Here is an 8,214-nt window from a genome sequence, read left to right on the forward strand (position 1 = left end):
TATTCCCTGTAACTACCAACTGACCAAGATGCGGAATATTTCCGGCACCCCAAGGGCTCCCTTCATCTCCCTCTGAGTCAATACTCACTGTATCAGTTGTCTGTGGCTGCCATAACAAATTCATAATAAATTACCACAAACTCAGCAGCTTAAAACAACACCCAGTGTTGTCTCACGGTTGTAAGGGTGAAAAGTCCAGGGAGCTTGACCGGGTTCTCTGCTTAGGGTCTCACAAAGCCAAAGTCAGGGTGTGTGGGATCTTCTCGGAAGGCTCCCGGGGCAGAGTCCACTTCCAGGTTCATTCACGGTGTTGACAGAATTCATTGTCTTCTCGTGGTTTCCACTGAGGCTCAAGCCCTTCTCACAACTCTGAATCTGTCTGACCTCCTCGTGCCTCCAGACAGAGAAACTTCTGGTTCTAAGGGCTTCTGTGATGAGATCAGTCCCATCAGGATCCTCTCTCTTACCCGCGCTCTTAGGGTCAACAACTTTCGTTACATCCGCAAAGGCCCTTTGGCCATGTGACATAACATAGTTTCTGGGGATTAAGATGGGACATTTGAGGGGGGCTATAATTCTGGCTACCACATCCCCTATTCTGATTTCCATCCCCATTGGTTAGCTTTACCTGCTCGTAAAATTCATCCAAATGAAACCACACAGTATGTAGTCTTTTGCACCCACGGGTCCATCTGTGAGATGGTGCGTAGCCATAATTCGTTATTTTTTATTGTAGTGATTATCACTCCATTATATGAATATATCACAACGCCTTTGTCCATTCGGATGGTGACAGACATGTTTGGGGCTGTTGTAAATAAGGCTCATTATGTACATCCTTGGTCACATGTACTTTGGAAGACCTGTATACTCATTTCACTTAGAAATCTACTCAGTAGTAGGATTGCTGGTTGAAGGCACGTGCATGTTTATATTTATAAATATGTCTGAACAGTTTTCCAAAGCGATGATGTCAATGCTCATTCCCATCAAGAATGTGTTAGAGTTCCGGTTGCTTCACACCCTCGTCATCTCTTGACCTGGTCACTTCTAAAAAATGTTAACCATTTGCTAGGCCTGGAGTGATACCTGTGTGATTGTGGCTTTCACATACATTTCTTTGACTACCAATGATGTTGAGCTGATGGACGCACGGGCTTATTGACCACTTGAATGTCCTTTTTTGTGAAGTGCTGGTCCAAACCTTTTACCCATTTTTATTAGGCTACTTTTCTTATGGATTTGTAGGAGTTCTTTTGCATTTTATACGTAAAAGTCTTTTGTTAGATATAGTTATCACAAATATCTTTTCTCAGGTTGTGTCTTGACTTTTACTTCCTTAGTGGTGTATGTGTGTATATATATATATATATATATTTTTTAATGTTTATTGATTATTATGAGAGAGAGAGAGCGTGGGAGCAGGGGGAGGGGCAGAGAGAGAGAATCCCGAGCTATCAGCACAATGCAGGGCTCGATCTCATGAACTGTGAGACCATGACCTGACCTGAAATCAAGAGTCAGATGCCCAACCAACTGAGACATCCAGGCACCTATATATATATATACACATACATAAAATCATAATATAATAGAACATATAGAATATATATTAAATTTAGCTTTCCTCTTGTAAAATAGACATAACATGAAGCCGTCTCACCCATGTTTAAGTGTACATCACCATCGCAGCAATCACCATCGTCCATCTCCCAAACTTTTCCACCTTGCAAAACTGAAACTCTGTGCTGAGTAAACATTCCTTTATCTCTCCAGCCCCTGACAACCACCAACCTCCTCTCTACCACTGGGAATTTGACTACTCCAGGTTCCTCATATGAGTGGAATCCTATGGAATTTGCCTTTTGTAATTGGCTAATTTTACTCAGCTAAATGTCTTCAAGGCTCATCCATGTGGTAGCGTGTGCCAGAACTTCCTTCCTTCTTAAGGCTGAATAATATTATGTGTGCGTGCCATGTTTTGTTTATCTACTTGTCCGCAGACAGGTGGATTGCTTCCACTTTTGGGCTGTTGTGAATAATGTTGCCGTGAAATTGGGTGTACGCTTACCAGTATACTTTAAGGTTCAGAAGTTCTTTTTTTTCGATCTTCACAATAATTATTTTTGTTATTTGACGAGCAGGGTTATTGCTTTATACTAACCTTCAGTTCGCATCAAAATCCTGTACACACTATAGGTGATCCACAGAACTGGCTGGTTCAGAAAGAACGCATACTACTAATGACCAACAACATGTTTAAGCATTTGCTCTATGACAGATACTTTTTTTTTTTTGCTGCCATTTTTGTTTGTTTGCTTGTTTTTATTTTTAAATCAATTAATTAATTGTTTAATTTACATCCAAGTTAGTGAGCATATAGTGCAACAATGATTTCAGGAGTCGATTCCTTAATGCTCCTCACCCATTGAGCCCATCCCCCCTCCCACAACCCCTCCAGTAACCTTCAATTTGTTCTCTATATTTGAGTCTCTTCTGTTTTGTCCCCCTCTCTATTTTTATATTATTTTTGCTTCCCTTCCCTTATGTTCATCTGTTTAGTATCTTAAATTCCTCGTGAGTGAAGTCATATGATATTTGTCTTTCTCTGACTAATTTTGCTTAGCACAATACCCTCTAGTTCCATCCACATAGTTGCAAATGGCAAGATTTCATTCTTTTTGATTGTTGAGTAATCCTCCATTGTATATCTATACCACATCTGCTTTATCCATTCATCCATCGATGTACATTTGGGCTCTTTCCAGACTTTGGCTATTGTCGATAGCGCTGCTATAAACATTGGGGTGCATGTGCCCCTTCAAAACAGCACACTTGTATCCCTTGGGTAAATGCTTAGTAGTGCAATTACTGGGTCGTAAGGTAGTTCTTTTTTTAATTTTTTGAGGAACCTCCATACTGTTTTCCAGAGTGGCTGCACCAACTTGCACTCCTACCAGCAGGGCAAAAGAGATCCTCTTTCTCCGCATCCTCGCCAACATTTGTTGTTGCCTGAGTTGTTGTTAGCCATCCTGGCAGGTGTGAGGTGGTATCTCACTGTGGTTTTGATTTGAATTTCCCTGATGATGAGTGATGTTGAGAATTTTTTTCATGTGTCAGTTGGCCATCTGGATGTCTTCTTTGGAGAAGTGTCTATTCATGTCTTTTGCCCATTTCTTCACTGGATTATTCGTTTTTTGGGTGTTGAGTTTGATAAGTTCTTTATAGATTTTGGATACTAACCCTTTATCTGATATGTCATTTGCAAATATCTTCTCCCCTTCCAGTGGTTGCCTTTTAGTTTTGCTGATCATTTCCTTCGCTGTGCAGAAGCTTTTTATTTTGATGAGGTCCCAATAGTTCATTTTTGTTTTTGTTTCCCTTGCCTCTGGAGACGTGTTGAGTAAGAAGTTGCTGCGGCCAAGATCAGAGAGGTTTTTGCCTGCTTTCTCCTCGAGGATTTTGATGGCTTCCTGTCTTACATTTAGGCCTTTCATCCATTTTGAGTTTATTTTTGTGGATGGTGTAAGAAAGTGGTCCAGGTTCATTCTTCTGCATGTCGCTGTCCAGTTTTCCCAGCACCACTTGCTGAAGAGACTGTCTTTATTCCATTGGATATTCTTTCCTGCTTTGTCAAAGATTAGGTGGCCATACGTTTGTGGGTCCATTTCTGGGTTCTCTATTCTGTCCCATTGATCTGAGTGTCTGTTTTTGTGCCAGTACCATACTGTCTTGATGATTACAGCTTTGTAGTATAGCTTGAAGTCTGGGATTGTGATGCCTCCTGCTTTGGTTTTCTTTTTCAAGATTGCTTCGGCTATTCAGGGTCTTTTCTCGTCCCATACAAAGTTTAGGATTGTTTGTTCTAGCTCTGTGAAGAATGCTGGTGTCATTTTGATAGGGATTGCGATGTTCAGAGGTTCTTAATGTTAGTCAACTCCAAGTTATAACTTTTTTCTGTTATTATCTGTGGTTTTTATATCACATGTAATATTTGCATGTCCCAAGGTCATGAACCTAGCCTCTTACGATTTTTCTACAAGTTTTATTGTTTTACTTTTAACATTGAAGTCCCTAATTCTTTGGGAATGATGTGAGGAAAGAATCAAGTTTCACTTTTTTTTTTTCCATATGGATGTCCAGTCGATCATCACCATTGGTTGGAAAAATCATCCTCCCCACTGCATTTCAGTTTGCCTTTATTGCAAAAGAGAGATGGTACCCATCCAAGGTCAGGCGAAGAGACCAGTGGAACTCACACAGTTTGTTCCTGGAGTCCCCGTTTTGTTCCTTTGGGCTAGTTGTATAGCCTTGTGCAATACCACACTGTTTTCTCTATTATGGCTTTGCTATAAACTGTGATCTTGGTAGTGTGAGTCTTCCAACTTGCCCTTTTTCAAGATGATCTTTATTATTCTATTGCATTTCCATGTAAATTTCATTTAAAAAATTTTTTTAAGTTTATTTATCTGGAGAGAGAGTGGGCACAAGTGGGGGAGGGGAAGAGAGACAGGGACAGAGAGAATCCCAAGCAGGCTCCACACTGTCAGCACAGAGCCCATTCCGGGGCTCAATCCCACGAAATGTGAGGTCATGACCTGAGCTGAAATCAAGAGTCGGTCGCTTAATCGACTAAGCCACCCAAGTGCCCCTCCACGTAAATTTTAGAATTAGCTTGCCAATTTCAACAAAACACCTGCTGGGATTTTATTAGGATTACATTGAATCTATAGATCAATTTAAAAAGAATTGACTTCTTAACAATACTGTTTCAATCCTTGATATCCCTCCGTTTATTTAGGTCTTTTCATTTATTTCAGCAATGCTTTGTAATTTCAGCGTAGAGGCCTTGAATTTTTGTTGCCTGCCTCCTCAGGTATTTGGTGCATCCCAATGTTATTGCAAATTGTTTATTTCACTCATTATTGTTTGTTTCTTAGTATAAAGAAATAGAATTGATTTCTGTATATTGACCTTATATCCAGTAACTTTACTAAATTCAGTTTTAATTCTAATGGTTTACCTGTAGATACTTAAAAAAATGTTTTTTTTAATGTTTATTTATTTTTGAGAGAGAGAGAGAGAGACACAGAGCAAACAGGAGAGGGGCAGAGAGAGAGGGAGACACAGAATCCGAAGCAGGCTCCAGGCTCCGAGCTGTCAGCACAGAGCTTGATGCGGGGCTCGAACTCACAGACTGCGAGATCATGACCTGAGCCGAAGTCAGACGCTCAACCGACTGAGCCACCCAGGTGCCCCTACCCATAGATTCTTTGGATTTTCTGCATATACATCGATGTTGTGGTGTGATACAATGATGTGTTATCTGATCACATCAAATCATCTGAAGGGAGTGTGAATTGTTTGCCACAACCAGAAACTTACCCCTGGGTCTGACCTGGAGGTGATCCATGTATTTTCAGCTCACATTTCATTGGCCTGAGCTACGCACATGACCTATCCAGCTGTCGGGGGTTGGAAGTACAGGGAACAGGTGAAGTATTTACTGAGCATTGCTTTTATTAGAATGATGGCCTCAAGGTCCTGAGAGAGAATAAGCGTCAACCGAGGATTTGATCCTCTGTGAAAATATCTTTTAAAAATGAGGACTTAAGAAATTTTTAAAAAGCCAGGGGGCGCGGCGCCTGTGTGGCTCAGTCAGTTAAGCGTCTGACTTTGGCTCAGGTCACGATCTTATGGTTTGTGGGTTCAAGCCCCGCACTGGGCTCTGTGATGATGGCTCAGAGCCTGGAGCCTGCTTCGGATTCTGTGTCTCCCTCTCTCTGTGCCCCTCCCCTTCTCACACCCTGTCTCTCTCTCTCTCAAAAATAAATAAACATTAAAAAATTTTTTTTTTAAAAAAAGAGGACTAAAGGAGATATTCTGAAACAAAAACAGACTCTTCCCACAGCCCGGGTGATTCATCACCACTGACCGGTTCTCCTACGGAGCAGGCCCGAAACCAGAGAGGGACTGTGGTCTGTTCCTCCCACCCCAGGAAACAGAGTGAGGCAACATGGGGGAGTGAGGCACTTGGGAACTTGGGAACTCTCTGCTTTCTTAATTCCTAAAGATGACGAAGGCAAATGAATGAGACCAAGCTGGACATTTTTGTTTGTTTGTTGAGGAAACTTATGTTTTGTCTTTTATCTTGAGCAGACCAAGTTCTCTGATTCTAAGAGACCAGGAGTGATCACACTGGGATGGTGGGGGAGGAGAGAAAGAATGGTGGGGGAGGAGGAGATGGGGAAGAGTGAGAGAAAGGAGGGGAGAGGTAGGAGGTGATAGAGAGAGAGAGAGAGAGAGAAGGATGTGGTGGAGGGTGAGGGAGAAGGAGGGAGAAGAAGAGGGAGAGGAAACAGATTGCAAATACCCTTCAGAGGGTATTTGCAAAAAACATTTGGCCAGCCGGCCCTTGAGCCACACACTCGCTTCTCAGCCTCCCTAGAAACCACAGTGAAGACAGATGCTCTACTCGGGATGGGAACTGGAAGCGGGTTTGGAGCTGGCCACAGCAACTGCTGTGTCCTGATCTAGCTTCTGAAAAGAGGGAACTTTTGCTTGTATGAGGGACAAGAGCAGCGTATGAAAGAAAAACACGTAACATGTTGTCCGTGCATTTGTTTATTGAAGGGTGTGCGCGCGTTGACATCGGCACCCGGAGGATGTGACTGCAGTGGACGGTTGTTATTCTTTTTGCCTCTTAGACAGTTTGGGGGAGTTCCCTGCGTGGTCACTCTTGGCAAGGAGAGCCTGGCGTCCGCTGCGGAAATCAGACACTCGTTCCAGCCTCTCTTGGTGCAGAGTCTCCCAAACAGAGGTCCCTGCACCAGACTTCGAATTCTAAGATCCACCCAGGATGCGTTCTGGCAATGACAGCCGCCAGTGGGCAGGGTCCCAGCGAGGCTGCCCCCACTGATGCCATCGGTGCTACAGCCTGAGGGGCTCCTCGCCAGCCCAGTCAGCAGGTGATCCTGGGACTGTCGTCTCAGATACAGGGCACCCAGACCGGTTTCCTCCCGCTAGTCCTCAGACAGCTCACGCTCTTCATACATTACTTCCCCGATTCAGCTGGTTGGGGTTTGAGGCGCCCGAGTAGCTCAGTCGTTTGAATGTCTGCTTCTTGATTTCTGCTCGGGTCATGATCCCAAGGTTGTGGGGTCGAGCCCCACACCGAGCTCTGCACTGACCATGGAGCTGCTTGAGATTATCTCTCTCTCTCTCTCTCTCTCTCTCTCTCTCTTCCACTGTCCCTCTCCCCCCCCACACACTCTCCTTCTCTCTTAAAAAAAAATAAGGGGCACCCAGGTGGCTCAGTCAGTTAATCATTCGACTTTGGCTCAGGTCATGATCTCACAATCCGTGGGTTTGAGCCCTGCGTCAGGCTCTGTGCTGACAGCTCAGAGCCTGGAGCCTGCTTCGGATTCTGTGTCTCCCTCTCTCTCTGCCCCTCCCCCCCTCATGCTCTGTCTCTGTCTCTCAAAAATAAACATTAGAAAAATAAATAAAATAAAGTAAAATAAAATTAACTGATTGGGGTTCATTTAAGTTGTTAGCAGCTGGGGGTGGGGGTGGCTCCTGGGTGGCTTAGTCAGCTGAGCGGCCGACTTCGGCTCAGGTCATGCTCTCGTGGTTCGGGAGTTTGAGCCCTGCGTCGGGCTCTGTGCCGACAGCTCAGAGCCTGGAACCTGCTTCAGATTCTGTGTCTCCCTCTCTCTCTCTGCCCCTTCCCTGCTCACGCTCTGTTTCTCCCTGTCTTTCAAAAATAAATAAACATAAAAAAAATTTTTTTTTAAGTTGTAAGCAGCTGGGAATCAACGTGCTGCAAATACATTCTTCAGCCCCTCATTTGCCATTTAACTTGGCTAGTTTTAAAATCTGACATAGTCAACTAATTTTCCTTTCAGGTACCTGGAGTTCATGCCGTGCTAAGAGAGGCCTTTATCAATCCAATATTATGAAAAATATTCTTCTGGTGTTTTACACTTTTATGCTTTATGTTAAAGTCTGATTTTGCTGTTGGTTTCCGATAACCTTTGGTTTGATAGTTTTTTCTTGTATTTCCAGCTTAATATGAGTTTTTACTTAGGGTTTATTACATGACTTTATTTATTTTAAATGCTTATTTATTTTTGAGACAGAGAGAACGTGAGTGGGGAGGGGCAGAGAGAGAGAGGGGGACAGAGGATCCAAAGCGGGCTCCGGGCTGACAGC

This window comes from Lynx canadensis, chromosome B4 (genome assembly GCF_007474595.2).
Source record: "Lynx canadensis isolate LIC74 chromosome B4, mLynCan4.pri.v2, whole genome shotgun sequence".
NCBI classification, from domain to species: domain Eukaryota; kingdom Metazoa; phylum Chordata; class Mammalia; order Carnivora; family Felidae; genus Lynx; species Lynx canadensis.